The sequence below is a fragment of the Desmodus rotundus genome, chromosome 3 (assembly GCF_022682495.2).
Source record: "Desmodus rotundus isolate HL8 chromosome 3, HLdesRot8A.1, whole genome shotgun sequence".
Taxonomy (NCBI): domain Eukaryota; kingdom Metazoa; phylum Chordata; class Mammalia; order Chiroptera; family Phyllostomidae; genus Desmodus; species Desmodus rotundus.
Genome location: NC_071389.1, coordinates 178,837,137 through 178,845,350, shown reverse-complemented (window position 1 = coordinate 178,845,350; position 8,214 = coordinate 178,837,137). Strand labels below are relative to the sequence as shown.

Here is an 8,214-nt window from a genome sequence, read left to right as displayed (position 1 = left end):
GAAGGATGGAGACCTGACTAGGCACAGCGGAACACACAACACAGTATGATGATAATGTGTTATAGAACTGTACACGTGAAACCTATAAATTTTAGTAATCAATGTCACCCCAATAAGTTCAATGAAAGAATAATCATTTTGAAAAAAAAACATGCAGAAAACCAAAGTGTCCTTCTATAGAGGACTGGAGAAAGAAGATACGACACATATGTACTATGGAACACTACTTGGCCACAAAGTGAAATACCGTCCTTGGCAACAACATGGATGGACCTTGAGAATATGATGCTAAACAAAATAAGTCAGTGAGAAAGAGCTAAGAACTGTACGATTTCGGTCATATGTGGGACTTAAAACTGAAGTCATAGACACAGACAGCAGGATGATGGTTACCAGAGGGAATGCGTTAAGGGGTTAGTAAAGGGTAAAGGGAACCAAATATATAGTGATAAAAATGATTTTTCTTTGGGTGGGGGGTACACAATGCAATATACAGATCGTGTATTATAGAAATGTACACCTGAAACCCATGTGACCCTATTGATCATTGCCACCCCAATAAATTAAATTAAAAGAAAAACAACTAAGAAGGTAATAATAAGAAAATCATATATTCTTTCTTTTGCTTTTCAGGAAGCATTCTACTGTTGCTCCAAGTTTAAGACATATCACTGACAGAAAATCGACACTTTCGGAAACCATCCTGCATAACCTTGCTCAGCTTCTAAATCTTAGTTTTTGCTACTTTTCAACATATTTTTCTCCAATATGGACAGTCCTAATGTTACCAAAGGTAGTTGGCTGATCATTAATAAGAAAGGGAAGCAAAGGGAACTAACTGGACATTGAACTTCATGAACTGGGGCATAAGCCTGCTTGCTTCCCCAGGTAGCTATAGCATCACACCCCAGGGAATCATAGCATTGATTGGCCAAGAGGATTAACAGTCCTCTCTTCCCCTGCCCTTCAGTACCAGATTGTTGGACTGTGCAAAGGCACGTGCTTAAACATAGATGCCTGGTGGTCTAACTACGGGTGGTGGACCTGTATCAAAACCCTTAGAAAACTTGGGAATTTCACTGGTTATTTTGAAAAAGCACCTGGTTCGTTCCAAATCCAAGCTAGGGAAGCAAAGAAGCTCTCTCTGTCTCTCTCACCCACCAGATAGCGCCTTTGCCCCATCATGCATTGGCAGGGTCTCTCTCACCCCGGGAACTCATACCCATGTGGCTCAAGCAGCTACGGGGGCCCACAGCAGACTGTGTGAGCTTCAGAAAGATTACGCTTTAATGTGAAGCAAAAACCCTGGACACTGGTTTTTGTGTTGGCCCTGCTGAGGACATGGTTGAACTTTTTCCATGGCAGGATGGACAGAAAGAGGACACAGGACATCCTTCTCTTGAATAAACCTTCTTGCCATACCACAATATCCCATGCAGGTGTCCTTGGAATGCTTTCCTTGCAATCCCATGGTAGCACCTGATTTCCACCACCAACATTTGGTGGGCCGGCAGGAGTGAGAGCAGCTGTGGCTTGTGATCAGAAAACCTGCGTTTCTCCAGGTTATATTCTGTCTGTTCCAGCCTGCACAGCTCACACTGTGTTTTAGGAATGCCCTGTCCTGCATGCAAACTGGCTCCAGTGCTGTGAGTCCCTGCGGGGTAATGGGCAGATGGGTGTCAGGAGACCCCAGAATGTGGGGAGTGGGCACACACCCACTGCTGCCTTGGACTTTACTCCTGGTACACCCAAACGCAAGCACGCCCAGCTGTTCCATCCCCATCCTCTGTGGCAACCCCAACCTTGCTCGCAGAATGGGGGACCTCCCTCAGCCAATGCTGAGCCTGGTCAAGCTGTGAGAACCACAGGCACACAGCCCAGTTCCTCCTTTGCCTTTCAATGCCATCTCCCTGCCCCTCAGACTGCGCAGGCTCCATGCCTCTTGGGGCTCAGCAGCCCGGCCCTGCCATCTCCGCAGCTCTGGGGTCCACTGCCCAGAAGGAGACTTGGGAATTCCCCTCCTTTCTTGGGAATTCCCTGTCTTTCAACAGGGTCAGTCACTGGTGCCCCTTGTTCCACAGGCTTAGGCCAAAGTTCCGTGGGTACCTGTCTCTATGCAACCTGGGTCTGCACACCATGGAGGAGGACGCAGCAGAGAAAGCTAGCAGAGACCCACGGTCCAGCACCCAACATCCACGTGTTGCTAAGGCAGCTGGAGCCACTGCTGCCTTCTGCTCGTTCGTCGCTACAGCCATGTAGTATGGAGCCTAGTAAATCTCAGCTTCTCCTGCAAATGTAGCTGCTTGTCTGTGCCTCTGGGGCACCAAATTCTTAGTCCTCACTTAATGCTTCTACAGATATACACAAAAAGTAAAAAGCCTTGGATGCAATTACTCACAGAAAATGGCTACCTCACTTTACCAGGCCTCCTACAGGACAGAGTCTGCTCGGACTTGCCCAGCTGCTTAAGGTCAATTAGAAGAGGAGATTTCTACCCAAGGCAGTGGAGGCACAAGGCACCCCTTACAGGTACTAGGGCAGAAACCTCCAAAAAGGTCAGAGGCCATCGGAATCACTCATGTGGAGTTAAATAAACCTAATTAAACACTGCTTGCTCACCTCGGACTCTTAATAAGGCTCTACATAAGGCAATACCTAGACAATTGTATTGCCACTTGGGGAAGGCCCCTACCCCCAGTGTGGGAGGGGCAAGGCAGAGGCTATCAGGGCGCGGGGGGGGGGGGGGGGGGGGGGGGGGGGGAGGTTGCCAAAGCTGGCACAGGCAGGATCAGGCTGTAGAACAGCCATGGCTGGCAAAGAGGTCACAGGCCATCCCTAGCTTTTGTCTGTGACCAGGGCTAGGGAGCATGGAGAATGCTCATGTCTCTCTCAAAAAACCAATATCTCCCTCTTTTATGAGAATAAAAGCACCCCGCCCAATGAGAATGAATGTTTTCTTACCCTTCTTTAGGAAGATGATAGTTTCCTCTCCCCAGACAGTAAGCAATACAATCTCCATCTACATTGCCTCAGGCGACCCTTCTAGGGTGCTTTCCACCTGAAAGGGCTTTATGTATAATTGGCTTTGTGAAACCAAAGCCTGACTTTGAAATGCAAATCACCAGCCTCTGAAAACTCTTATCTGAATCATCTTTTTAAAATGCAAATTCCTGAAAGATAAATCTTATCAAGAGTGAAAAAAACCTTAGCCATCGGAGAAAACCAATTTAACTTAGCCTATAACCTTCTAAATCAGTGGACATTGTGCTGTAATACCTGTCTCATGAAAGTTTGTCTCTCAAAAGTGTTGCAGAGGGAAAGTTTGGAAGTTGTGACTCCGGTTCCTCAGTGCTGCACACTCGATATGTTTGCCCACCATTGTAGCCCATGACCCCAATTGCTTTAGTTTTTTTAATTTTAGAAATTTGACTTTCTATATTGTATGACAGAATTAAGAGTGGTATGTTACATGTGCTTTGTATAACTGCATTTGTGTAAATTACTTGCTAAATTCATGGTGTGATTTTGCATGTGGACTACACTGTAATAATATAAACTCTATTGGAAAAGTATCATTTCTGAATCTACACTGTAATGTTAACAGCTGAATTTTGCAATAAAATCCTGAAGATGTATTTCATAACAAAAAAAAGTGTGAATGCATTTGCCAATAGAGGAGTATGTATTTCTAAAAATTATGAAATGTGTTTGCCAATCTAAAGAATGCCAATTGTCTACTTTTAGCAGTCTAATACAGAGTTAGAGTTTGGTCTTTTTCACTCTGTTAAAGGGTGAAAATTTTTTCTTTTGCTTTATATTTTTCTTCCTAGCTGATCCCTCCAGATTTTGCAGTTTTTTATGAGTGAGTCAAGGCAATAAATTTCTTTACATAAATTCCAATTGTGGTTTTCATAATCAAGACTTTGACTGAAATGTCACGTCTAATCATTCCTGGACTCTTGATGTCACCAAAAAACCTCGAGGAATTGAGATTGACTTTCAAAGCTAATAAAAACCTGATACCAATAGACAGCCTGCCCAGACCGCTGGCACTGGACTGAGGGCAGGAATAAGAGGGACCACTGTGAGAGATGGAGCTGGGTCATGGGAATGGAAACTGGGAGCTCCTTGTGCACTGAGCCACACCTTCAGGGAGAGAGGTTGGAGGTTCGAGCAATGAGGGCCTGGCGTGCAGCCATACCTTTGTGAGCCACCTGGGGCCCTGGCAAGCACACTGAGTTTCACAATGCTTCCACAGGACGCTGAGGTTGCCTTGAACCAAGCGTGTGCCTTGTGGATGTTCTGCCCCTAGTGCAGATGTCCTGTTACTGGTTACAGATGCCCTGCCCTTCCTGCTAAGGCCATGCTTGGCACTGCCTGAGGAGTGATCCTCAGTGTTGTCTGAGAGGCCATGCAGTGTTTCCAGGGTCCTTTTACTTAGGCTTTTGGTTCGGTCACTCTGTGCTGATGGGTCCAGAATGTGGGCAACTTACTTTATACAGGGACTAGGGTATGAGAGGCATGGAGTTGATGGAGCACCATGGGAATCTTCCCCATTGGCCATGATGGGCCATGATGGCAGCAAGGGGAGGTTCTTATACTGAGCATGCACTAGTCTAGCAAAATAACTGGATAAGAGGTAAAAAAGCATTCCTATCCCCTTCTGATACCAGATAGGGGTTGGGACCAGAGGAAGGCAGGCACATGCACAATAGAAATTATAATTGCAACAGGGCAGGTGCTGGGCCAAAGAGGCTTGTCAGTCTAGCCAGGGGAAAAAGGCATCGGAGGTGAACCCACCCAAAGTGCGAGAAAATTTAGAGAGCTAATTGGTCATTCTGTGAAAACGCTTGGTCCATCCCACACCCAAATGTAATATAAACCCAGGGGAACCAAGAAAGTTTTTCTCTCTGTCTCGTTGGTCACTGTTCAGGACCTGCACTTGGACAGTGCAATGGCCTGTCCTCTCCATGGGCCACATGGCCTTAGCAGTCATGTGGCCCATGGCCTCCAGCAGGGAGCCTCTCTCGCCCTAGATTAGGAACAAATGTTGCTTTCCTGAAAGATGTCAAAAAAAGAAACCTCAAGACATTTTGGGAACCTCAAAAACTTGAGAATACCACCAAGAGGTATGTTGGTATGTTGAGAATATCACCAAGAGGTATATGGAGAGGTATGACAGGCAAATCCTGATGGCAACTGGGTGACTTAGCTTCTGTACCCCGAGGGGATGACTAAAGCTAATGCAAAAAACTCCTTGAAAAATTCCAGCAAAGCAGATTTTAAAAGCCTGTATGATTGCTATTCTTGATGTGTTTATGCAAATAATCAGGCCAAATTAAAACTAGGGTAATTTTAGGGAGAAAAATTGTGTTCCAGTGGAAGTCACAATGCCCAGCTGTGAATATTGAACTCTAGTTCTGTAAATTGTCTTCAAATTTTTGTTTTTACTTATAAACTGAGCTGACTCCTGAATTATTCTAGTTTTATTCAATGCTTGAAGCTAATGTTTCATTTTTTTCTCCATCTTTGGACTAAAACTTATTGAAAACTAAACTTTTTTTAAGGTTGTCTCTGTATATGTCAACAGAATTTACCTTAATACCTGATGATATCACCAGAGATTTGCAAACTGCAGGCAAGAAGGATCAGATTTTCACTGCTTACCATCACTCTATCAAGACTTGCATTTGGAAATTTTCTCAGCTGAGAGCCTTGCAGACTCAGAAACTGGTTTATGATTTGTTGTGTTCACTAACCTTTATGTTCTTCCTTCTGTTTTCGCAGGGGATATGCCTATGACCATATTTAACTAATTGCTTGTTTATACAATATAAACCTCACTTTAAAATCCCATCTGCATCACTGCCTCCTGAAATAAGACTCAATGATTCGGCTGGATTCACTTGTTTTCAGAACTAGATGGTTTAGTTTGTACAGTATGGGATGCTGTATCAACTTCACTTAAAACCTCTTTCCCTTTTTTGCCCAAATCGTTCAGACAGAAAAGGCCCTCAGTTATTCAGGGGGGAATCTTAGAATGGTCCCCTCGATGTAACTTGAGTTGAATATCATAAGCAAGAGGGCTTTGGACAGATGTGACACACCTCCCTCCAGGGAAACCACTCCTCCGATGTAATTTGGGGCATTGTGAAATTAGTCCCTCTGTCACCTGGTTTTTACCTCTCACCAGACCTTTAGTTACTCTAGTTCTCCTTATTTTTAGACTATGTCTAGTCAAATTTTCCACTGTAGAATACAACAAGGATGCCAACTTGTCCAGCAGTGCCATCTTCTAGACAACACCATCCTCTAGACATCATATATGCCACCTTCCAGGGACAGCCGACTATCCTGGACTTTTTAAAGTCCTTCCGTGCATGAAGATTCCCCTTCCATGTTTGCTCCTTTATTCCTTTAGCAAATAGGAAGACCCACTGGGCCTTGGAATAGACATGACTATGCCCTCTTGACAGTGAGAAACAGTTACAAAAATGAGACCTTCATCCATTGACCCTTGTAAGATTATGAGGATTAAGGTCTTCAGGAGGGAATGTTACCGTAGGTAGTTGGCTGATCAATAACAAGAAATGTAAGCATAGGGAACTGGGCATTGAGCTTAATGAACTGGGGCACATAAGCCTGCTTGTTTCACCAGAAACTGCAGCCTCATACCCCAGGGGATCACAGCATTGCTCTGCCATGGGGATTAACACACCTCCTTTCCCTGCATCAGGTACAAATTTTTAGAGAATGCAATTGGAAAGTGATTAACCATAGAGGCCTGTCAGTCTCACTAGGGGTTATGAACCTATCAAAAACTTGGGAATTTCTTGGTTATTTTTTAGAAAGCACCTGGTCTGTTCCAAATGCAAGCTCATATAATCCCAGGAAATTAAGAAGCTCTTGCTCTCTTCTTACCCACACTTGTGCTGTGCATTTACTTATCCTCTCTCACCCAGGAACACATGACCACGTGTCCAGCAACAGCTGGGGCCCCCTGAAGACTGCATGGGCTTCAAAGGGATAAGCTTTAATATGAAGCAAAAACTCTGGACACTGGATCTTGTGTTGACCTTGCTGAGAACATGATTGACGATTTTTCATGACTGGAAAGAGAGAAAGGGGACACGGGGAAAGCCTTCTGCATGAGTAAACCACCTGTCACACCACAATTTCCCATGTGTGGGTCCTTGGAATGCTTTCCTCACAATCCCATGGAAGAGCCTGATTCCCCTGGACAACGATTCCACCCACAATTGATGCATCAATCTTAAATTCCAATTTTAATATTTGGGTTTTACTTATGAAGATCTTCAGGATTGTTTTCAATTCAGAAAGAGTGGCTTCATCTAAAGACGGAGTGGTAACTGTACAAGGCACTTCTCCATGGTGGTCACACTCATCATGCTAGAAAAGGCAGAAATGACTCCAGGGATACTATTCAAGTGATCATTTTCAGCCAGCAAATGGATCAGGTTGGATGTGAGGGAAGATAACTTCTCTTTTGTGGTCATGTCAGTTTGGATTTTCACTTTATTGGAATGCTTTACATAAGGATTCATAATTGAAGCAGCCTTTTTTGGTTCTTTCAAGATTTGTACTAGTCTCAGTAATTCCTTTTCTACTTGTTTCTGTTTATTGTGTTTAGTTGCAGCAAAATACTAAGCAGTGGCACAGTGACCTTCCATGCCATTTATCTGAACAGGTGGCTTACAAACTTAGCAACAGCCTGACCACAGATGTAATGAAGCCTCCCACCGGCCAGAAGATCCTGGACATTGCAGGGGGTCCATGTTCTCCCAGGCGGCTATTGGAATTTATATATTCTTATCTCTCAGTAAAGAATCCACATCCGAACCACAGAGCAAAACATATTCAAGTGGAACAATTTTCAATTCCCCCAAGAATGGTACATAACTACTGTTTTTCCAGAACCACAAGAGATAAAAACGCTAATTAATTAAAAGGCATGTTTTAGAACTAGATCGCTTAATCATCATGTGTTAAGAAAGTCCATCTAAATGGTGTTGAAAGCAAAAAAACAGAAAGCTATGCTTTAAACTGGCTACTGAAACAAGGACCAAATCACTGTCTCTTTCAAACATAAACATCATGTGAACACCCACATATGCAGGCACTAAATCACAAAGAGAGGAAAAGAAAAAGATAGTTAAAAATGTTCAGAATGTTAACATGAATATTCCAGATGGT

At 43.8% G+C, this 8,214-nt stretch overlaps 1 pseudogene; it reads right to left on the bottom strand.

Annotated features, from left to right (window-relative positions):
• Positions 1-741: 741 nt before the first annotated feature.
• LOC112321962 (ATP synthase subunit O, mitochondrial pseudogene) lies at positions 742-7,782 on the bottom strand (annotated as a pseudogene).
• Positions 7,783-8,214: the final 432 nt, after the last annotated feature.